At 57.4% G+C, this 6,789-nt stretch overlaps 1 long non-coding RNA gene across 1 annotated transcript; it reads left to right on the forward strand.

Annotated features, from left to right (window-relative positions):
- The first annotated feature begins 1,010 nt into the window (after positions 1 to 1,010).
- Positions 1,011 to 5,736, forward strand: LOC109574784 (uncharacterized). Its single transcript, XR_002183131.2, has 5 exons — positions 1,011 to 1,174; positions 1,552 to 1,626; positions 3,240 to 3,679; positions 3,963 to 4,110; positions 4,282 to 5,736. It is a non-coding gene; the product is annotated as an uncharacterized lncRNA (long non-coding RNA).
- The last annotated feature ends 1,053 nt before the right edge of the window (positions 5,737 to 6,789 follow it).

Genomic DNA, 6,789 nt, shown 5'->3' on the forward strand with positions numbered 1-6,789 from the left:
CCGTGACGCTCCGCGCCCTGCCCCCACGCCAGTGCCCATGGCCCCGTCCAGTCCTCCCCATCAGGCCCTCCCGTTGGTTCATCCCGGGTCTGAATCCACACCGGTTCTCGCTGCCCACCCTGCGCTTTTATCTCCGTACCGACCGCCCACAGCCTCCCTAGGGCTGTTGTTCTCAGGGGACTCGGCCCCAAAGTTCAGCCACCAGGGAAGGCCCTGTGCCCCCACCCCAGCGCCCCCGCCCGCCCCGCCCAGCACGGCCACCTTCAGCGCCGGCCTGCTGAGCTGGCCAGTGCGTCCCCGAGAAGGGGCCCCGTTACCTGACCTGCGCTGCTCATGGTGGTCACTCACGGCCCGTGCGGGTCCTGAGGTGAGCCCAGGGCTCCCGCGGGACTCTGCGATGTGCTCGTCGTCCCTGAGGGGGGCGCCATCTCCCGCGGGACTCTGCGATGTGCTCGTCGTCCCTGAGGGGGGCGCCATCTCCCGCGGGACTCTGCGATGTGCTCGTCGTCCCTGACGGGGGCGCCATCTCCCGCGGGACTCTGCGATGTGCTCGTCGTCCCTGAGGGGGGCGCCATCTCCCGCGGGACTCTGCGATGGGCTCGTCGTCCCTGAGGGGGGCGCCATCTCCCGCGGGATTCTGCGATGTGCTCGTCGTCCCTGTGGGGGGCGCCATCTCCCGCGGGACTCTGCGATGTGCTCGTCGTCCCTGAGGGGGGCGCCATCTCCCGCGGGACTCTGCGATGTGCTCGTCGTCCCTGAGGGGGGCGCCATCTCCCGCGGGACTCTGCGATGTGCTCGTCGTCCCTGAGGGGGGCGCCATTGTTGGTTTACATGGACTCAGCCCGCTTGCCAGCGTCGGTTCCCTTCACTGTCTCGAGAAACACGCCCGTGCCTTCCCTCACCTCCTCTGAGTGGACTCGCACAGGTTTCCTGCCCGCCCTGCTCCGCGCCTGCCTCTGTCACCGATTTTGGCCAGAGTGTGAGCCCCTCCTTCCGTGTGGGCCGCTCCCCACCTTCTGGGGCCTGGGGGAAGGGTGCAGGGTCCACCTCCCCCTGGGCAGCGCCGGGCCCGGCTCGCTTTCCCGCTGCTCTCAGAGCCGGGGCAGCCCTGGTCTGGTCCGGGCCCCCGGGTGGACTGTGTGACCTCAGGAGCTGAAGCCTCGCAGGATCTGAGGTGCCGCAGCTGCAGGCAGAAACCTCCAGCCACAGTGTCCAGACTGCGCCCGGGGCCAGGACCCCTTACAGCCTCCAGCGGAGCCCTAGGCAGACCCTGTGCCTCCTGCACCGAGGAGCCATCCTGCCCGGCACGTCCTCCTCTGCTGGACGACCTCCTGGGGCCCCACACCTCTCTGTCCCTATCCCGACTCCCCCTCTTCTGCCGGGACCCTCGCCGTGCGGGGGTCCCCGAGGGCGCCCCCCACGGCCACGCCCTGCCAGGCAGCCTCCTGGGGCCACGCACCTCTCTCGCCCTGTCCCGGCTCCCCTCCCCAGACTCTTCTCTTTGGGGTGAGTTTTCATTTCTCTCCCTCACTCCTGTGTTTTCTCTCCCAGTCGTAACCGTGGGGTCTCCTTCCTCCTCTGTGAAGACGCCGCCCCGTCCGCGTGGCGTTTCCATCCAGACACCTGGTAAGGCTGGGGGAGGGTGGTCTGCGATTCCTCACCCTCCACCCTGCACCCCACCCCGGCCTCTCACGAGCCTGCCCCACAGGAGGGGCGTCCGGGTGATGCACCGCTGGGTTCCCGGGCCAGACCTGTTCACGCGTGGGCTCTGACGGAAGCCACACCCAGAAGGAGTCTGGCTGGGTCCCCAGGACCGCTCAGGGTGGGCAGGGACCAGGGGGCCAGCCCGCGGCCTCCGCACGCTCGGGACACAGCTAGCGCCTCCAGTGGATCTCCCACCCCTAGCAGGACCCTGCGTCCGGGGCAGAAACTCCCGGGGGCGTGGTCTTGGCAGGATGGGGCCTGGGGAAGTTGAGTGGGATGGGCTGGGGTGGGGTGAGGGGACAGCATCCCTGCACGCTGAGGGGCGTGGGGGGGCTTAGATCCTGGGGGTGATAGAGGCCAGAGGGTGCCCTACCCAGGACACCAAATGAGGAGGGCACAAACGACAGGCCCCTGTCATCCAGCCGGTCCCCTGCCGCCACGGACACTGAACCCGTTTGTGAACCCAACCTGAGTCCACTCGCCCCAGAGAAGCAAAAAGTCTACACTGACAGCAGGCAGAGGTGCAGGAGAGCGCTGTCAAACGGGAGACACCCAACTCGGGGCCAAGCAAGGAGAGCCAGAAGACCTGAGCCCCAGCCTCAGGGAAGGGTGTTCAAAGGGTGCGTCCTCGTGGGGGGTGGTCCAGGGTACGTGTCAGCTTACATACTGTCCTGATTGGCTGAAGGCGAGGTAACAGGGTGATGTTTCAGGAATCGCGATCACAAACCTTCTGGTTCCCACCAGGCTGGGGTCTACCGCCGACGGGCCGCATGCGGTAACCCGGTTTTACCTGCTGGGGGCTTCGGTATCTGAAAAACAGCTCCAGGCCAGGGCTCAGGAAGTGACCTATAGCCCATGAGGAGGAGCTATAGTCCTGGACTTGGCTTTAAGGCCAAACTATTACTATCTTGTCTTGCTTGATTATTTACGTTTCCTGATGCAGTGTCTCACTTTTCTGGTTAAATTGGCTCATCGGCATTTAGGGAAGGACTTGAAGGCTAGAGCTTGTTTTACAAACAAGAGGCAGGGGACTGGGGGTGGGCGTTCTGTCCCTGGGAAGGCCCCGTAGTCTCACCCCCAGTCATCAGCCATTAGACTGAGTCTGCTCTCCTTTCCACTCTAGAAAAAGGGGGAAAAATGGATAGCCAGAACTAGAAGTTGGCTCCTCTTCGCAATCACAAAATGCAGGTCAAGATGCACTTGTGTGAAATAAACAGATGGAAAAATACCCTCCTCTGCTGGCATCAACCCTGGAGCTTAAACCCACCTCAGCATCATCTTAAAAAATTAAATGATCACTGGAGAAATTCAAGTGTAACTTAGAAATGTCACTTTAAAGAAATGCCTATTCTGCTATTGATCTGTTTAATTTTATCTCTGCTCTTCCAGATTTAACTTTTTTGGCTCGCAATCTTACAGAATATGTCTAGTTTCCAGTCCAGCGGGTTTCATCTCAAGATTCATGCACTTCATTTTGTCAGAACCCCTTGGAATTTCTTTGCCCACTTTTGTTTATTCCTCCACTTTGGTTTCAGGTCAGCAGCAAACACACCAGCTGTGAAATTAGCCACAGGCCCCACACATCAGCGCGTCACGTGTGGGGTGCGGGACGGGAGCCTCTCTGATCCGGGGCCGTCGACGACTCCATGCGCTACGCCTTTCCCGAAGCACAGGCTGGAGATGGGCATTCTCCACTGTTACCTCGACACAAAGGTGAATTTTTTGGGAAAGTTTCAGCAGAACCTACTCATCTGTTTTGCTGTCCTGGAAAACTATGGAAGGACGAACCTCAGGAAGCAAAGAAAAGGTTTGCACAACGTAACTCAGGAAGTCCCCATTTTAGGTTGAAACATTACAGGGCCTGGAATTCGGAGGGGAGAATACAGATCAAATGCACTTCAGAAACCACAGAAAATGCTCTTCTATTTTGTCCTCGGATTCAATCTGTCACCAGCATACTTCAAACTATTAAAATGTGAGTGTACCTGAAGGTCATGACGCTGTGCCTGAGGGTCGGGGGCCAGTTTTAAGGTCTTTACAGGAGGGTACCTGGGTGGAAACAGCCTCTGTGAGCCTCAAAGGAATCACCAGATTCCATGAGCTCAGGATTCACACCTTAAGACGGATTTACATTCAGGGACCCAGACTTTATTTTCACCGCTTCTCGTTGGTCGTAAGAAATGTGTGTCTCTTCGTGGAGCCACCCTGCCGTGGTGGAAGGGCAGAGGCAGGTCGCATATCTTGCATTCTCTCTGCAGGAAGCCACCTTCCCCCGGGGACCAGCCGTATGTTCCTTGGTCTCCCTTAGTGTTCTCTGCCTGTCTTTACTGCTAGCCGCTGTTACTCCCGCCACGAGGGTGACAGATTTTGCACTTCCTTGAACTTCCTACCAGAACACACCTCCAGGTAAGAACAGCCTGCGATCCAGACAACCGTATTGTTTCCCCAAAGAGTGCATTTTCCCTGAAAGCATCCTGGTGACCTCTGCCATGAACACTGTCACCATCATGCATGAACCCCACCGACAGTCACCCACAATAATTGCCCTTGACAATGGCCTTTGACCTTCGCTTGCAGCTATTGCCAATGCCACCACCAATCACCATTTATGACCACTGCCCACGACCTTCACTGTGTCCACTCATACCCACCACGTGTGGATGTTAGCCACACCCGCAGAATCGTCCACGGGTCTCAGCTTGTCCGTCTGCAGTTTAGAGAGCACAGCTGATGATGGTGGGAGGGAGGGACGATCCAGGCTCTCACCACTCTTGGAGAGAAAATGGACGCATGCACTTCAGCCAGCAGAGGTGGGCAGACCCCAGACGTGCTGAGAGAGTGACTGGCCATCTACACACCGCCACCTCTCGCCTGGAGGCTCTCGGACAGCCGCTCGGAGCCTGGAACCGAGGCTGCAGCGGCCGCTACGAGGTGGCCCTGCTCAGACTCATCAACCCCCCAACGCAGAGCATCAGGCCAGTGGACAGCACAGCTGAGCGCCAAGGCCTGGGACGCGCAGTGCGTGGAGCAACCAGCTTCTGAGCAAACAGAAAACTCTAAATCCACCCCTGTAAAGACTGAGGTTCAAGCCACAGTCCAGGAGCTTTCAGAGAAAATGGTGTCTATTCATCTGTGAGCTATGCCTGGCTGAGAACCAGGAGGAAATGGGGACCATGGACCCAAAGACTTGCCTTGTTCATTATAATAATCGACGTGCTCAGGATGAATATTATCAGGCGTGTTGTCCTTTGTTACACACAGGGACTCCTTTATCCTCTCAGCATGACGGCAGTTTTAACAATCTGAAAATGCTAATCTTCGTTTTCAGGTTTCAAGAATTCTCCCACTTAAGCTACACACTCTCAGTCCCTCTAATGGCCTGGTCCCTGTTTTCTTCAGTCTCATTTTGCAGACTGTGTGAAATACTTAACCCTTAACAGACAATGCGCTCCCTTCTTTCCCCTCGCCCACGGGGTTTGGTGTGGATGGGTTGAAGCAGTGAATGGATGTGGGTTTCTCTCACCTTCACTTCCTCTTCTGATTCCTATTTCTTATTTCCCTTTGGAGCAGGACTTTTTCCTGAAGGAGAACTTTAACTTCTTGGCCAGAGGAGTGATGAGTCTCTGTCTTAATCACAAGCCCACCTATCGTTTCTTATTTTTCTCCAAAGTAGACTGATGAGATACAAACAGTGAAATAGATTCTGAAGCCATAAATGACGTTTAGTGTGTCAATAAGTGCTTTCACATACGTGTGATAGCCTGCTCACGTATGTATCTGCACATGTATGTTTCTACACACACAGGTACATTTTGTGTATATTTGTATGTGTGTGATCGATACATTTTGTTTCTTGTCTAAGTGGGTCCTTGATGTAAAAAATTCTAAGTAGGACAAACTAGGTCAGCACAGCTTAGAGAGTGGAGGTTTCATAAGGAAACCCTCTTTCTTGTGAGTGTTTCTCTACCGTGATGCAACACAGAGACACACAAATATTAAAGCTGCAAGCTTTAATATTTAACCAGAGGCTGATCTACTGGGGTGCATTTCTCATTTCCGGGTGGGTGGGGGTGCGGGCCGGGACGAGCCACGACCCGTTTTAATAGACGTCTCCCATCGGAAAGGGGAGGACTGTGGAGTCGTGATGGCCCGGCGCCGCGGGGCGCAATATGCTCTGTGGTCAGAGCGCGTCCTCCAGGAGCCAGGGAACGCGAGCAGAGTCTTTGTTATTAATCCGGAAATTGCATTTTTAGAGCTGATATTGTCGACTACCAAAGCCCTACTCCTTCCCCTGTGGAATTTCTTTTCCTGAAAAATCAAACACCACCCCGCCCCCCGTTCCCCCCAGAGTGGGGAGGCTGTGGCCCACGCATCCACCTGCCCCAGGTCTGGCGGACACGGCCCCGCGGTGCACCGCCCCCTCTCCTCAGCCGGAACAGATGGCCTCCCCAAAAGACACACCGTCAGGCCAAAGGGTGACCCAGAACACACGGGGTGCTCACGACACGGCTCCAGAGGGGCAGCTGCAGCCAAGCCGTCCGTGGCCCCGAGGCTGAAGGACCATTGGACACGCCAGGGTGAGGCTGGAACAACACCCACGGGACAGCCGCCGACACGTGTCGCTTTTACTTTCTGAACGACTGTAACTCATGCCTGGTGATGGGTGTCCTTTAAACGCCACCCTGCCCTCCAGTCCCTGCAGAGTCTTCCCTAGCATCCTGTGCCTTTGTGCACAGAGAGAAGGTGGCCTCAAGGAGGGGGCGTCCACTTCTGGGCACCTCCCCCCAGGCCCCTCCCCACAGCTGGTTGTGTGGCGGGGTTACTGGGAGGCAGCCTGCAGTCCTTTTAAGGGGACTCGGGGCACTCACTGGGGCCGCAGGGATGAGGCTCCTGGCCCTGGCTCCCAGCCACGATATCTGAACCAACCGGACCATCTCCCCATGTGGACCTGGGGATGAGCACGCGCCAGTCCCTTCCCAGTACTGGAGGGACACTCACACGTGCATCTGCGTGTACACACGTGTGTGCCAGTACAGCACAGCCTCAGGTGCGGCGTGTCGTCTGTCCACTCAGCCTCCGTGTTCT

Source organism: Bos indicus, chromosome 20 (genome assembly GCF_029378745.1).
Source record: "Bos indicus isolate NIAB-ARS_2022 breed Sahiwal x Tharparkar chromosome 20, NIAB-ARS_B.indTharparkar_mat_pri_1.0, whole genome shotgun sequence".
NCBI lineage: Eukaryota > Metazoa > Chordata > Mammalia > Artiodactyla > Bovidae > Bos > Bos indicus.